The sequence below is a fragment of the Cyanistes caeruleus genome, chromosome 1 (genome assembly GCF_971803275.1).
Source record: "Cyanistes caeruleus chromosome 1, bCyaCae1.hap1.1, whole genome shotgun sequence".
Classification (NCBI taxonomy): Eukaryota; Metazoa; Chordata; class Aves; order Passeriformes; family Paridae; genus Cyanistes; species Cyanistes caeruleus.
Window position 1 is genome coordinate 145,292,438 of NC_141701.1, and position 15,511 is coordinate 145,307,948.

The 15,511-nt window shown below is 45.2% G+C and overlaps 1 long non-coding RNA gene across 1 annotated transcript in view; it reads left to right on the plus strand.

Moving 5' to 3' along the window:
• Positions 1-559: 559 nt before the first annotated feature.
• LOC147655999 (uncharacterized) overlaps positions 560-15,511 on the plus strand; it is a 30,539-nt gene continuing 15,587 nt past the window's right edge. Inside the window, exons 1-2 of the long non-coding RNA XR_015279758.1 lie at positions 560-667; positions 8,337-8,407. This is a non-coding gene — a long non-coding RNA (uncharacterized LOC147655999). The remainder of the gene's footprint in view (positions 668-8,336; positions 8,408-15,511) is intronic.

Genomic DNA, 15,511 nt, shown 5'->3' on the forward strand with positions numbered 1-15,511 from the left:
AGGGATGTCATTTTAAGGATGAGTTATTCAAAGGTAAAAGTCTTCTTCATCTGTCTCTGTGAGCTTCTCTGGAAACAGTTTTCTCATTGCCCTCATGGCTTAAATCTTTGCTCCACTCTGTTCCAGCAACTCACTGTATCATAATTATTCTCTCTTTTGCTCAAAATCCACACTTTGAACACTCCATTCCTCCCAATATATTTTGTCATGAATTAAAGGAGTCTTTTTAAACTACTATTGTCTACCTCCATAGCTTCAACAGGAAGATATTTCAGCTATAAAGCATCTCCTTATTCTCTCTTCCTCATTTAAAACTTAACTCTTTTCTTCACTGTTTTAGTGATTTTATGATGTCTCTTTTATGTTGATTGTCTCTCTCTCTCTGTCTTTCTGGGAAAAAGGAGCAATCTGTATGTTTTATCCAGGTAATAAAAGAATTAAAAGCTTTAGAAAAGCTGCAAGAGTTCATAGTGTCAGCTTTCAATCCAGCAGCAGAAACTGAAAACTAAACTAGGCTGGCCAGCTCTGTTTTCTTTTCCTCCCCGCCACTCCGTCCTCTGTGGCCTTGTCCGGCCTGGGGGGGGAGAAGGCCACGACAGAGCCTTGTTACCTTGTCAGAAGCCAGAAACAAAAAGAGGACAAGAGATCTCTGACTGCACATCTTAAGGTAGGGTTCACAAGTTGAGCTCACTTTTCAATGGTTAAAACTGCTGTCAATTTTAGAAATGACCCATAATTGGTCAGGAGGAAGGACTCCCATCAGCCACCACCAGCTTCAACTTCCTTAGCTCCCAAAACCACGTTAAAGGTAAAGTCACCCCAGGACAACATTTTATCCAGGTAGTAAAAGAATTAAAGTCTTAGAAAAGCTGCAAGAGTTCATGGTGTCAGGTTTCAGTCTGGCAGCAGAAACTGAAAACTAAGCCCGGCTGGCCAGCTCTGCTTCCCCCCCTCACCAGCTCCATCCTCTGCGGCCTTGTCCGGCCTGGAGAGGGGGGAGAAGGCCGAGACAGAGCCTTGTAACCTCATCAGAAGTCAGAATCACAAAGAGAACAAGAGAGCTCTGGCTTTACATCTTAAGGGGGGGTGTTCACAAGTTGATCTCACTTTTTAATGGTCAAAACTGCTGTCAATTCTTAGAAATGACTGATAATTGGCCAGGAGAAAAAACTCCCATCAGCCACCAGCAGCTTCAACTTCCTTAGCTCCCAAAGCTATCTTAAAGGTAAAGTCACCCCAAAACAGTTCCCTTCCCGTCTTAATTCTGGATGGAAAAAACCCTAGAAAAATACTGTAGTCAAAGACTTGAACAAATGTGCATTGTTATAAATCAGGTTGTGTTGTTACCTTTCGCATGGCTATTTCAAGCAGTGACAGCTCACAGGAATGCTCATGAGCCAGAAGTATTTAAGAAAAAAGAAGACAATATTTGGAAATAGTTAATTTAAGTGAATATGTGCAACAATTTCCATGGGAAACCAATTTTTTCCTTGGCCATGACAAGAGTGGCTCACTGCTCCTCAGGGATTATGGCAAGGAGGATGGTTCTCCATCTGTAAATGAGTCAGGGTTGGAGGGGAAGTGGACAGGGACTGGTTTTAGCCCCCAGCTCTGCAGACAGTACCCCATAAATCTGCTCTGTGCAGACACAGGAGGAGGGGTTCTGAGTGCTTTGCAGGCTGTCATCCCTGTGTGAGCTAGTTTGGGATCAGAAACCCAGGGTGATTTCCATAGTGCAATCAAGACCCTGAAACACTTTGCTTCAAAGGACAGAGCTGTCACAGGGTTCCTTTACCCTACAGACAGTGGGGAACCTGGTGCTGTTGTACTCATCCCTCTCCTCTGCTCCTCATGTCACCATAATGACCTTGGCTTGGGTGAAACCTCAATTCCTCTTCCACTGGGGCTGAGACTGTCAGGAACCAGCCAGAAATGCTCCCTGCTGACAGCACTGCATCTATTGAGCATGCGAAATGAGCTGTCAGCACTGCTGACTGAGCTACCATTCGGGGTAGGAAGTAGCTGAGAAATAATGTCAAATCGGTGTGATGCTGTTTGTGCCACACTCCAATCTGCAAACAAAACAGGAGAGAAATTCTTCAAATAAATGATTTGTTTAATTAATTATTCAGCCAGTTTTAATTTATTCAATCAATCAGAAGTCTTCAAGCACTGCAGGACATAAATGGACTAATGTTTTTCCAGGCATCAGTACAGAAGTTAATTCCTGGTCAGCAGCACAAGTGCTCAGTGTTTTGGGCTGACACATGTGTTCCTGGATGTAGCTGAATCAATGTCTTACCAAAGCACATTTCAGCTATCCTACGTTGAGATTAAACCCATTTTCCTCTTCCTTAGTCATTTATCTCCCCTGGAATGTCCCTGTAACACAGCAGCCCACCTGGGCAAACATCTGTTCTGCAACATCAGCTTGAGCTTTGAGGATGTGCAGGCAGTGCCATTGTTTTGCACCATCCGCGGGAGAAGGCAGGTGGGAGACAAATTCCATTATTTCCTCTGTGCTGTGAGGGGACAAATCATTCCTCATGCTTAGCTTCTGTGTTCAGGCTTTCCCTGAGAACTTACTTTACAGGAACTCTGTATTCTCCCCCACCGCAGCTCCTGTGCACTGTAGGAACTCTGACAGTGATATTTACATCCCACCATGAGCTTTCTTGGAGACCAAAAAGCTTCACAGCTGCTTTGTTTGGAAGTGGCTTCTCCTTTTCACGAGAGACTGAACAAACCACTTCATTTTCTCCTGTGTGGCACTTTCAATGTGATAAATTACCTCAGCAACACAAAACACAGAAAACTCTCCCTCCTGCTGCTTGACACCGGGGCTGTGCTGCTCCAAACACTCTCCCTTGCCTGGTTTGTGCAGCTTTGTACCCAAAAAGGGCACACAACAATTCACAGGGCTGTGTTTTATGCAGGCACAGGAAAAGCTTCATTCACCAGGGAGAGAAGTCACATCCCAGGGAGCACAGTTCTTCCAGGATGACACATCCATCACCACAACCTTCCCCTGGCCCAGCACTGCCAATGGGGCAGAGGTTCAATCATGGGCTGACACAGCTGCCAGCAGGGACTGGCGTAGAGGCACAGCCAGGCTTTATTTTTGGTGTCACACCTGAAAGGTTCAGTGCAGTTCCATAGCTCAAGTCAGCTCACACACACTGCTTAGTTACAGAAGGATCATCTTGCCATGGGAGAAATCCCCAAATGAGGGATGCATGCAGTGCCCAGGCAGCTGCTGGTTGCTTAGACTTCTCTCCAAAATTGAGAGTCACACTGTCATTTTGCTCTTTTCCTGGGGATTAGTTTGGGTATTTCAGCTATTTAGGATAACTCAGCTCCAGCTGGAGATCCTCATGTAATGCTCCCAGGCTCCACAGGCCTCGCTCGATTTTGAGTGATCCAGGATCATGGAAAGGTAATGAGCTTCTTAAGAGCTGCTGTGGGCTTCATTGAGAAGCTTAGCAAGTGATGTCAACTGAGGACAGATTCACAACCTCAAACCTCCAAATGACTCACATTCCACTGCAGACTGAGGGGCATTTATCAGCTTGGGTTTATTGGTGACAGTCCTGGATCTTATTACCTAGGGAATATTTCACTAGCTCCATATTTCTCCAGGACAAACCAAAAAGAAAAACATCCAGGAGGAAGGAATGATCAGACATGGTGTCTGAAGCACAGAGATGGGCATTTCTGCCTTTATGGCTGTCAACAAACACAAGCAGTGATTGATTGGCAGCGAATCAGGGTAAATCCGCTTAGCTGGGATTAGATGGAGAAGGTTAATGAAGTGTCTGAAGGTAGATATTAAATTCTGGTGTTGTCTTGGCAGAGCAGAGTGCAGCTGGCTCCGGGCTGGGGTGCACACCTGCCTTCCCTCACCTGCAGGAATGACCCTGGTGCTTCCAGGTGGGGCACTGGAGACACGGAGGGCACTGAGGAGGCAGAAATGGGTCCAGGCAGGACCAGAGGGCACAGGGACAGGGCAGTGGAGGCTGAGCCACTGCAGATACTGGGGTGTGAGTGCTGCAGGCTGAGTTTGTGGGTTTGAGGGACAAAACAGAGCTCAAGGGTTTCGTCTGGAAGTCATCTTCCAATCACCTCCACAACCACAAAGAACAGAAGTGCAATCATGCTGCAAACAAACATGCTGAGCAACCTGATCTCACTGGAAATGTCCCTGCTCATTGCAGGGGGGTTGGACCAGAGGAGCTCTAAAGGTCTCTTCCAACCCAAACTATTCCATGATTCAATGAAACAACTCCTCTGCACCTTGGAAGTGACTTTCTGGTTTCCTTGATGCTACTGTGCAGTAGCTGAACAGCCTTTGTCACCCCATGAAAGGAAGTGCTGCACTCCAAACCTGGAATGGAACTTGTAGTTTTGTTTGTAATTAAGCTGAAGAAAATCTTTTCTGTAAACCCCAAAGGATCCTTGTTTGTTTCTGACAGATGTGGTCAGATTCTCTGCTCTCTTTCACCACAACAAATCAATAGTTACTATATCAAAGTCACTGGATTCACACAATCCAAAATCAATGCAAAGCAGAAAGCAAATAAATCCATGTATTACAGTAACAGGTAATATTTTGTCTCTCCTCATATTGTGATTACTATTCCATATCAAGGGTATTTTCCCCTCCTCATTTGCATTGAGCCAGCACCTTTTATCTTTCTCTGCTTTTCCATCCCTCTTCTCTCACACCTGCCCCTTCCCACCCCCAGTGCCAAGGCTGAGGCAGTCACTCGTGGTGGTTGTGCCTCTGTGATAACATATTTAAGAAGAGTGAAAAAAACTGCTGTGCAACAGCAGCTGGGAGAGGAGAGTGAGAATAAGTGAGAAGAAGAGCACTGCAAACCCCAAAGCTGGTGAAGAAAGGCAGGAGATTCCTCTGCAGCCTGTGGTGAGGCAGCCGTGCCCCTGCAGCCCATGGGGGTCTGTGGGAGAGCAGAGATCCACCTGGAGCACCTGGAGAGCCCCAAAGCAGAGCAGGTGGATGCTGGAAGGAGGCTGTGACTCTGTGGGAAGCTCATGCTGGAGCAGGCTCCTGGCAGGACCTGTGGGGAGAGGGTGGAGCAGGATTTCTGGCAGGACTTTGTGACCCTGTGGGTGACCCAGGCTGGAGCAGGCTGTGCCCAAAGGACTGACCCCACGGGAGCTCCTGGAGAGCTGCAGCCCGTGGGAAGGACTGACACTGCAGCTCCTGAAGGACTGTCTGCCATGGGGGGACCCTGTACTGTAGCAGGAGGGTGGTGTGGGGAGGAAGGAGCAGTGGAGATGAAGTGATGTGGGCAGAGCACAGCCCCCAGCCCCTGTTCCCCTGTGCTGCCTGGGGGGAGGAGTTTGGAGAGTGAAGTTGAGTCCAGGAAGAAAGGACTGGTGGAGGGAAGGTGCTTTTAGATTTTTCTTCCTGTTATCATGCTCTGATTAATTGTCACAAATTAAATTGATTTCCCCAAGCAGAGTCTGTTTTGCCCATGACAACCATGGCTTCCTGTACTCACCTCTGTCCTTTTGCTATATTTTCATCCTCCCTCTCCTTTTGAGGAGGGGGCTGATGGAGCAGCTTGGGTGGGCTCATGGCATCCCTTTCCAGTGCATTTTGTCCATTGTGTATTTTTTTAATCAGAATTTGCCATTTCCCCTTCTTACAAGAAAGATAAGAGACAGAAAACAGTTCATCCTGTAACATCTTATGGCCCTGTGATCTCTTTAACCTATCCCTGATGGTGCAGGCTGGAAGATTAGGATGTTGAGGGAAGCTTGTACCAGTGTGAGCTCATTAGATAAGTATTTGCACAAATGTGTGGATCCAAAGTAGGCTGGAGCTGAGCTTTTACCATCAGGTTCTCCTTGCTTTCCATAGAATCATAAAATTGTTTAGGTTGGAAAAGTCCTTCAAGATCCTTGGGTCCAACCATTAACACAGCACTGCTGACTCACCTCTAAACCATGTCAGGAAAGAGGTGTTTTTGTCACAGTCTGTGAAAGATCAGAATTTTCTGATGGAGCAGAACAGAGTTGCTCCAGAGACCTGCTCCCAGGAACTTCAAAAGGTCCTAAAGACAGAGAAGAATTAAAGACCAGAGATAAAGGATAATTTAGGCTTCTGCCTACTCCTGAAGAGTTCAGGTACAGACAGAGCCAAGGCCAAGCACCTGGTCTTAATCTTAATCTGTTCCAAGGGCTAATAGCAGGCAGGTTGCCTCTAAGAGAGATCTGTGGAGGCGCAGGCAGGACCTCAGAGGAGTCAGGAAGATGAAATATGGCTGTTCCTCAGAAGTCCCAGAAGTCCCATCTCTCCAGAGAAGGTGTTGTGTAATTTGTGTTTCTTGCACTTCAGCCACACATTTGTTAAAGGTAGTGCCTGTTTTCAACTTTGTTTTTTTAATAAAGAACATATAAAAAACCCCAGCCAATGAACCCTTTTAGTCTCCATCACTTTTATCTCCATTAGATGTGTTACCTGGTTACTTAACCCACATTCTCTTTGATTCCTTTACCATTATTTTCTCTCTATTAGCCCACAATCATTCAATAACAAGCCAGAAGATGAGCTCTTATCTCCTCTTAGAGCCCAGGCAGCTTTATTGCTCTGTAGTGCACAGGAGATGTACTGAAATGGCCTTTTCCTCTCCAGGTTTGCACAAGGAGCAGACTCCTGCTCACTTAGGCAGTGATTTTCCATCAGTGTCACATTCTCCAGCGTTCCCACTCCAGGTTATCTCTCCCCTGCTCGTGGCTTTAGCAGCAGCTCACTGCCAGAGTGACCACACGGTCCATCCTGAGGTCAGGGGAGGAGCAGGAGGCACGGAACTGCCCAAAGGGTTCTTTTCATGGAGGGCAGAAACTGCACTTTTCAACCTCTCTTTGCTCAATCCATCAGAAATGGCAACTTAAGATGTAATTCTTATCAGCAGGATGATCCTTCCAACTTGTTTGAGCCCTAGGCATGCTCTTTATTTCTCCTCCAGGGCATTTTCATGCTCCTCAAGCAGCACACAAAGGAGAGACTGGTGCAAAGTCAATGCCTGAAACCTATGCCCAGACATCATCTTTGTGAGCCACTGCTCATTGATCATGTTCATGGCACATCTGCAGGGTGAAATTCAAGGCTTGAACCATATTTTTCAATTTTCCTTCTTGTTCTACAAGCAGGAAAAGTTGACAAGGAGGGAGAGGAACTAATCTAACCACAAAAGTTATTTCTCAGATGTTAAAAAATATGAATGAAACCATGCCTGCCTGCTTTCTACAGATCCATCACACTCACAACTGGCTCCCTTGGTCCTCCCACCATGCTTATTTCTTGTTCATTATTTCTCCAGAACCAGTTCCCTGTTTTCTTGTCAACCCTTCCATCCACCTTTACCTTCCCTCCTGTGTGTGGTGAATTTCCTTTCAACATTTTCTTCTTCAGTTGAACCTGACAGGATGTGGAAAAGATGTTCCTTGCTTCCCAGAAGTAAACTCTTCTTCCTCTTTCTCCTTGAGCTGTCTGTACTGGTGCACTGTGGTTAAACTCCCCCCATTTGTAGTTGACAAAAATCCAGACTTTGCTTCAGCATATTTAATGATACGCAGAAGATTCACTGAGCACTTCACATTAACTCTGCTGTAATTATTTTCTCACAATTACACACTTTTCATTAAAAATAAAACCAAAAAAAACCCTAAAGACAGGTAATCACTGAAATGAAATGCAATTCTGGGAAACCTTGGGTATTCCAAACTAATGACCAGAAGAGCCACAAACTGTGCATTTCTAGTTCCACAATCTCTTTGTTCATTTGAGTTCTTTTTTAGAAATTATTCTTAATTTCAAAATGCAGCCGTGAGTGAAATGCAGCCGAGAGTTCCCATCTGTTCTTGGCTTCACAGTTTCTGCCTCAGGAGATCCCTTCCAGAAGTGCAGTAGTTGTACATTCTTGCAGAGCAAGTGTGAGTATTGTCTGCAGAAGCACTTTAAACGTGACACCTCTCTGTGCTCTTTGGGCAGGGAGCTTTCTGCATTGTCATCCACCAAACAGGATCCCTGGTCACCAGGCAGAGCTGTGCAGTGACTGTCAGGCAGAAACATCAGCTAGTGAGTGAATCAGTCTTTAGAACAACTGGTAGAAAGTGTGATGCAGACCCCAGCCCTGCCCTGAACTCAGCTGGGTGCTGTCAGACACGAATATTTATGGCACCCGTTGGGTTTAGCAACAGGAACTAGATTTCTGGCCTTGTAACCCTTCATGTCTGCAGCAGAATGTGGATGAGGATTAACAGAACAATGTGAAGACAGATGACTGAGACCTTTCCCTTTTCTTCAGGACCATTGTCATGGGAAGAGTTCCAGTACCACCTGCTGAATGCAGAAGAGGACCAAAGCCTTTCCTCTGTGGTGAGATTCCTCTTTTTTTTTTTCCCCATTTTAAAGCTATCAAGGCTTTTCACAGCCTTTTCCTTGTGCAGAGTTAGTAAAGACATGCTTAGGCCTGCATGGCATCCACAGCATGTGATTTTATCTGACATTTTGGAGGTTGCAGCTGTAGCTTCACCCTCCAGACCTGCAGCTCCTTCCAGATGGGGCTGGTAGGAGGAACTAGAAGGGTGTTCTCCAGACTGAGAAGCACCTCTTGGAAGAGGAGGTCTTTCCAAAATGATTGTCACTGTCCAAAGCTGAATTTCTGAACTTGAGGCAGTGATGGGAGCTGGAAGGAGCACTACTGTGTATTTGGGATAGTGTAGAGTTAAACTCAAAAAAAAAAAAAAAGGGGGGGGGGGGCAGGTCTTGCTCATGTTATCACATGTTATGGCCTGAAGTCCACTCATAAAAAACTTCCAGGTCTCTTGTTTGCTTTTGTCTGAATTCAGAAAGAGTGAATTCATAGTCTGGAAACTCGAAGATGTGGGAACCTGAGATGTACATACAAATTATAGGATTTGACAAGGCTTCACCTTGGGGATTTACTTTAGACCCTGGAGCTTTTATTTATGATTTGCTTAGATTATTGTCTTTTTTCCCACCCCCAGGCATTTAGCACATGGCATGGAGCCATGGCTCAGTGGACAGCTTGAGGTGCTCCTGTGAGGTGCAGCTCTTGTGCTATTTTCAGTTGTGTTTTATGTGTTGGTAGAAGAGCAGGTGTTGATTAACAGGAGTTTTGATGTCTTCCAGGCTTGTGCAGCCTTTCCACCTTCCACACACAGCTCAGCCCTCCTGCAGCTCTCTCTGCAGGAAACCTCCAGGTCATGATTCCTCTTGGTGGCTGCCCAAACACCTCAGGAGCTGGGATGGACCAGCCTTAGCTCCCCAGGAGCTCTCACAGTGAGGTGTTTTCCTTGCTGGATGGAGGGAGCAGCAGCAGAAGGGGTCAGTGGTGAATGCAGGACTCTGAGCTGAGTGACTCCCACAGCTGGGGATGCAGGATGGGCAAGCCTTGCACCTACTGTCCATGTTGCTGAAAAAAATGAAGGTGTATGTGAGCTACTGTATTGCTGTCCTGTCCTCCATGCCACAGATCTGTGGCCACCAGAACCTGGTTGTCTCCATCCCTTTGCCACAGGCTGCCTGGCCAGAGCAAGGCTGTGCTCTGCCTTCTTTGCCTGAGTCCTCACTCATTCCTTGGTTTGTATAGCAGGAAATTCAAACACTGCTTTTTTACCCCATACATTTAGCATTTGATCCCCATTTCTTTCCAATTCTTTAAACTTTTGGACCCAATGAGTTCTTTTCTACACTTTTTTTTGCACTCATGTGATTTTGAGCTGTAACCCAGGCAACTTCATCTCTGAGAGCTTTTTAAGTGGCCGACTGCAGCATTGTCTGGGCTGGATCAGGGTTTGCAGAGTTGCAGCTCATATTGCCAATTCTATGGGATGCATGCAGTTATGGAGCATCCCTAGGACATTGTGGTCACAAACATGGTTTGGTTTCCATGGCTTTTAGAAGGGGAGGCTGGCCCCAATTATTATTTTGAATTTCCCCATTGAGATTATAGAGAGCTGGATCTCTACCTGTGAGTGCAAGAACCATTGCTCCTGATGAGCTTTGGTGGATGTTTGTATTTGTTCTTCCACAGGTTGTCTGGATACTGGAGATGTGTCCTTTTCTTCTGCAAGGTGGTCTTCATATAGGCATAGAGACCTCATCTCCATATAGACAGCTCATTATCACAACACCTTTTTAGTTTCCTAAAACATATCAGAAAGGATTTAAGAGGTTAAGAAAACCCCCCTTGATGAAATTTTTAGTTCTGGCTGGATATATTTCAGCTGAATGAGTTTCCTGCACAACTGAACACACTGTGTGCTTTCTGACAAAGCTACAGAGTGCTTGGCTCTCAGTCAGTTCATCACAGAATCATTAAGGTTGGAAAAGATGCAGTGTTAGCAATCTGTGGGAGGAGATCCCACCCAGTGTCCAGAGCTGACATTTTTTTGCAAGCTCCATAACATTAAGTGTTTCTTAAGTGCCAGTTTTGGAGTAGTGGCAGTGTGCTCTCTCCCAGCTGGAAAAAATCTCACCTTAATAGATGTACAGAAAAGCTTCATAGGTCAAAATACAGCCTAAAATTCAAAAAGGAGAAACTGCCTACAGCCAAAACTGATAAAAAGTCAGTGAATACCTGTTGCAGTTCTGTAAAGTGCAGTGCCTGTGTGCAGCATTACCCTGGGCTTAAATCTCCCATCATGAACCATGTGCAGAATATAAACATGGCCCTTGGCTCAAAACATTCTATACTGGATTTTATTTTAAAACTTATTTTAAGTTAGTGCTATGACTTTCGGCTTTTTGAGATAGTTATGGTGATTCTTGTACCCAGAGAGGAGCTGGGCTGTTGCTGACCCCTGAAAGTCCTGAGTTTGATATCCTGAGATCTCATGCTGAGATCTGCCATGACAAAAGCCCAGAGACCAGGTGGTGAACAGCTTCAAACCTCTGTTTGGTGTGCTAGTTCATTAGCTGCACCAAGGGTTTGAAGGAAAAATCATTTAAAGCTGAATGAAAACACTGAAAAATGTCTATGGAGAGAAGAGAAATAACAGCTCCATTAATTTATTTGGGGTTTTGTAATGAAGCTGAAATAAAATTTAGGAATGCCATTTAGAGCTGAAAAATACAAAGGTGACATTTTGAACACGGCAAAGCAAAGATTTGCCTCTCTAGTTTACAGAAGGAAGTGGGGATTTTCCCTGCCAGTCCACTGGCACTTTCCAGCCTCATCAGCTGATCACAAAGTGTTGGCACCCCCTAACCCTGGTGCTGGAGCCAGTCTGCACTGATGGTACCAGTGGTACAGCACAGGCTTGGGGGTGATTTCCTCTGAGGTGGATTAAACCTCTCTGGAAGTGAGATGTTTAATCAGCACCGTTAATGCAAGGCAAGTTGCAGATGATTAAGCAGGAGCTTGTATTCATAAAAAGCAAATGTGAATTACTCAGGAGTGCCAGCAGTTTGGGAGGAGATTTACAGAACATGGGAGGGAGCACGAGTGGGTGTTGGGAAGCAATTCAGGTAGTAAAGAAAGCTTTAATGTCCCCTGCCATCCTGTGTGCCTCTGAGACTGGGGTTTGGGACCAGGTGCTGGCTGAACAGGAAGCAGTGAAGTTCTTTTTAGCTGCTGGTTCACTCCTACACTCAGCAAAGCCGTGCTCAGGATTCTCTGTGCATGAACGTGGTGACATCAGGGACTCTGCCTCTGCTTCTGCCTTGCACCCCATGCAAGAGCCCTCAGTTATATATTAGTTAAATAAAGAGTGGTCATGTGTAAGATAGCAGAAGCAGTCAGCATTTTAAGGAGAATTGTGAGCTAGCCAAGGCATGAAGTAGAAAAGGTCACAAACTTGGATGTGGCTAAAAAGGATTTAAAGCCCAGAGACTTGGCCAAAGGAGATAAAACCAGGTCTCTGTTTAGAGGAGTCAGTTTACCTTGAAACACAGAACATCTGGGCAGCATCTTTCCATGAACAGCAAATGCTGAACATCTGCACATGTTGGGAGCCCAGCACCAAATCTCACTTTTTGGAACAGTGAACGAGCTCAGAAAAATGACCCACAACCTGCTATAGAGATTTTCCCATGAAACAGAGAAAAGCATGGGAATATTGGCTAACCTGGGACTTACTGGCAGATGTGCAGGGCAGCACAGAAGGCAAAAATCCATCATCAGAAAAAGCCTCAGTGTGAGCCAGGGGCTGGGCAATGCAGTTGGACCAGTTGGTGTAATTGGCAGAGCTGTGACATTCACAGCAGTTCTGTGGGGCTGGAGAAAACTCTGGCTATAAAAGGACCTCCAGCAATTGTAAGTCAGGTCAGGTTTCCTTCAGCTTCTCCCAACTCCCATTTGGATAACACAGGATCTCCCAGAGTCTGGAGGAATCACAGCAGGAGGTGTTTCTTTCCATTTTCTTACTCTGACCTTTGCTAGAAAGCAAGAGGTTGGTAGAGCGTGAGCTCCCTGTGCAGCTGGCTTTAGTATGCATGAGGAAAAAATTGATCCTCAGCTGCCTCATGACATTATGAGATTCTAAGTCATAAATCCAACCTGAAAGACCAGGGAAATAAGTGATTATGGGAAAAAAAAATATGTGGGAGGCAGTTCTGTTAAATATAGGCACAATGGGAAAATTGGCAAGAAAAAAGGCTATCACAAATATAAGACTACTCAGGATAAATTAAAAATTTAATTAGAAACTGAAATTACTCCTCCATTTTCTGAAAGATGGACACTGAACTGAAAGGGCTGATGGTGGTGGTAGAAATATCACCTCTCTACATCTCATTTCCATCTGTGTGGGTTAACAACAACAGGAATTTGTTTCCTTTCATAGTGAGATGTGTGGTGGATCACAGATGAGCCATCTCTGAGATGAGATGAGATGAGTGTGGAGGTCAATGAACAGATCCAATGGGCAGCCACCTCTGTGGTGTCTACAGGTGACATGAGGGACAGGTCTGCCATTGCCACACAAAAAAAAGATGTGGGGTTCACCAAGGACCCTGGCACTGCAAAATGGTTGGGCAAGTCTTCTCTGGGGATTTCATTCAGGCCAATATGGGAGATCTGGGAGGTGCCCTGAAGGTTTGCCTGTGGCATTTGCATTGTGAAATGTGGCCTGGATGGTTTGCAGGGAAGATTTTTGCAGAAGATGCAACAAGCTTGCAAAGCTGAAGCTGTATTTGGGAATAGAAGATGTGTTTGGATCTGCTGTATGTGAGGCAGGGCAGAGATCATGAGCACAGCATTGATTGTGGGTGAAATCAGGTTGGTGGGAGAAGAAATGGGGCAAGGCTGAGCTCCCACTGCTACCATTAAACACTTGAAATGTTGCCCAACGCTTGCTAAGGATCCTCATGTTCAAGACACGCTTTGATCAGAATTTGGGAGATGCTCTTTGACATGGATACAATGTCAAAGATTTGTTCAATACAAGTTGTACTGCACTGGTTCAGCCAAAAAAAATTATGCTTGGGGGGAAGCAGATGGCAGCAAACAAAATTAAGTCACTTTTAAGATTCTTATCCATTAGCACAGACATATAACTCCCTGGAGACTGTAGAAGGTTGGGTTTTGGCTTTTCTGTATTAAATTTTAAACATTGCAAGTAGAAGTAAATCCAGAGGATGAGGGGAAACTGCCTTTGCAGCAGAAAAAAGCCTGCAGTGCCTTGAAATGATGGCTTTGAGCCTCTGCAATGTTCCTGGCACATTGGGGAAGCTCATGGAGAAAGCATAACAAAGCATACATACTGAATTTCAAATAAATATAAAGCACCTAAATCCTTCTCGATTTATTCATTGAAAATATCTTCTACCTTTTCTGCATGTTGAACCCTCTACAAAACCTAGGAATAGAAACACTAGTTGGAAGTAACTGGATTTGCCTGTTGGGCACTTTAATGTGCAGGATTTGGGTGCTTTGGGGGGGATTGAATAAGTGTCTCAACATGCAAAACCAGCAGAGATCTACCTGACAGGATCAACTGAGAGGCAATGCAAATAGAAATTTCGATGGAGAGGTAACAGTGACACTAAGGCAGTCACAGATACAATGGATATAATCCAAAAGTATTCCCCAAAGTGGAGATTTGAGCTCAAATGGTGGGTATTTTCTAAATTATCACTGTCTGCTTGGTTTAACAAATGAGACTTTTATTCCCTTCACTGATTTTACATGGGCAGTGAGTGATAGGACAAGGGGGATGGTTTTAAAGCAAAAGAGAAGAGATTTAGATTAGATGTTGGGAAGAGATTCTTCAGTCAGAGAGTGCTGAGGCCCTGGCACAGGCTGCCCAGAGAAGCTGTGTCTGCTCCATCCCTGGAAGTGGCCAAGACCAGGTTGGATGGGGCTCTGAGCACCCTGGTCTAGTGGAAGGTGTCCCTGCCCACAGCAGAGGTGTTGGAAATAGATGGTCTAGAATTTCTTCCAACCCAAGGCATTCTGTGGTTCCACATTTTCATCTGCAATTAGCATTTTTTTTATCCTTTTCAAACCATATATTGTGTTCCCAGTTCTTGAAAGGCTACAGGCAACTTTATAACTTTTGTCCACACTCTCTTGGGTGCGTTTGATTCTTGCACTAGGACAGATGCAAACATTCACAGCCAGAAGCATCCTCCATCCCTTCACTGGCTGCAAGCTTGAAATTTGGCTTGTTTTCCCAAACTAAACTTTGCTGGTTTTTAATGGCTCCTTCACTTCTTTGAAAACAGTTGAATTTGGAACCCTGAAGTCCAGACAAAAACCAGTCTGCACATCACCAAGCTGCAAAATATGGCTGTTTCTATTATTCACAAGTGTCAACAGCATGGAAGAGTTTGCTACACCAAGAAGTGAAGAGCTCCCACAGCAGCTGGGCAGTGCTGCATGGAAGCAACAATGGGCATTAACACATACCTTGTTCTGAGGTTCATGTACTTTGCACTGCTTCCAAGGCAGCCCTCCTGTCAAAAAGCAAAGGTTTGGGGAATCAATTCTGTGCTAAAAGAGCCATTCAGAAGACAGGAGTTAAACGCTGCACCGGGTTTCTGAAGTGCCAGAAATATTCTCAGGCACTGCTTGATATGACAGGTTGAAAAAGGTATTATTTAAGGTACTGGTTAAAAGTAAGGATGTTCAGTCCGATGAAATTCCCCCCAGCCAGTCTTATCCAAGGTTTTTTTGTAAAAGCTTTTCACAAAACAGGCAGAGCCTGCCTTGGTATCTTCAATAGCTGCTTTTAAATTGCCTGCATACTGTGAACAAAGTGAAGACAGCATGTGAAGACCCACACATTCCTTACTACAGAGGATTTCATGCCTTTTCTGTCAAAAGAAAACCACTACTATGAGCAGTTCTGGAAAAGAAATCACAGCCCTGAAGCAAGCAGTGGGATACCAGGTCAAGTTGAGTGTAATGTGTGAAGTGATCTCACTATGTGACACCTATCCAGCCTCTCCAAAATGCTTTGTGGGACTGACTGTCCCTGCTAAAGGGGCTGCTGTGGTCTACAGGGGTTATTT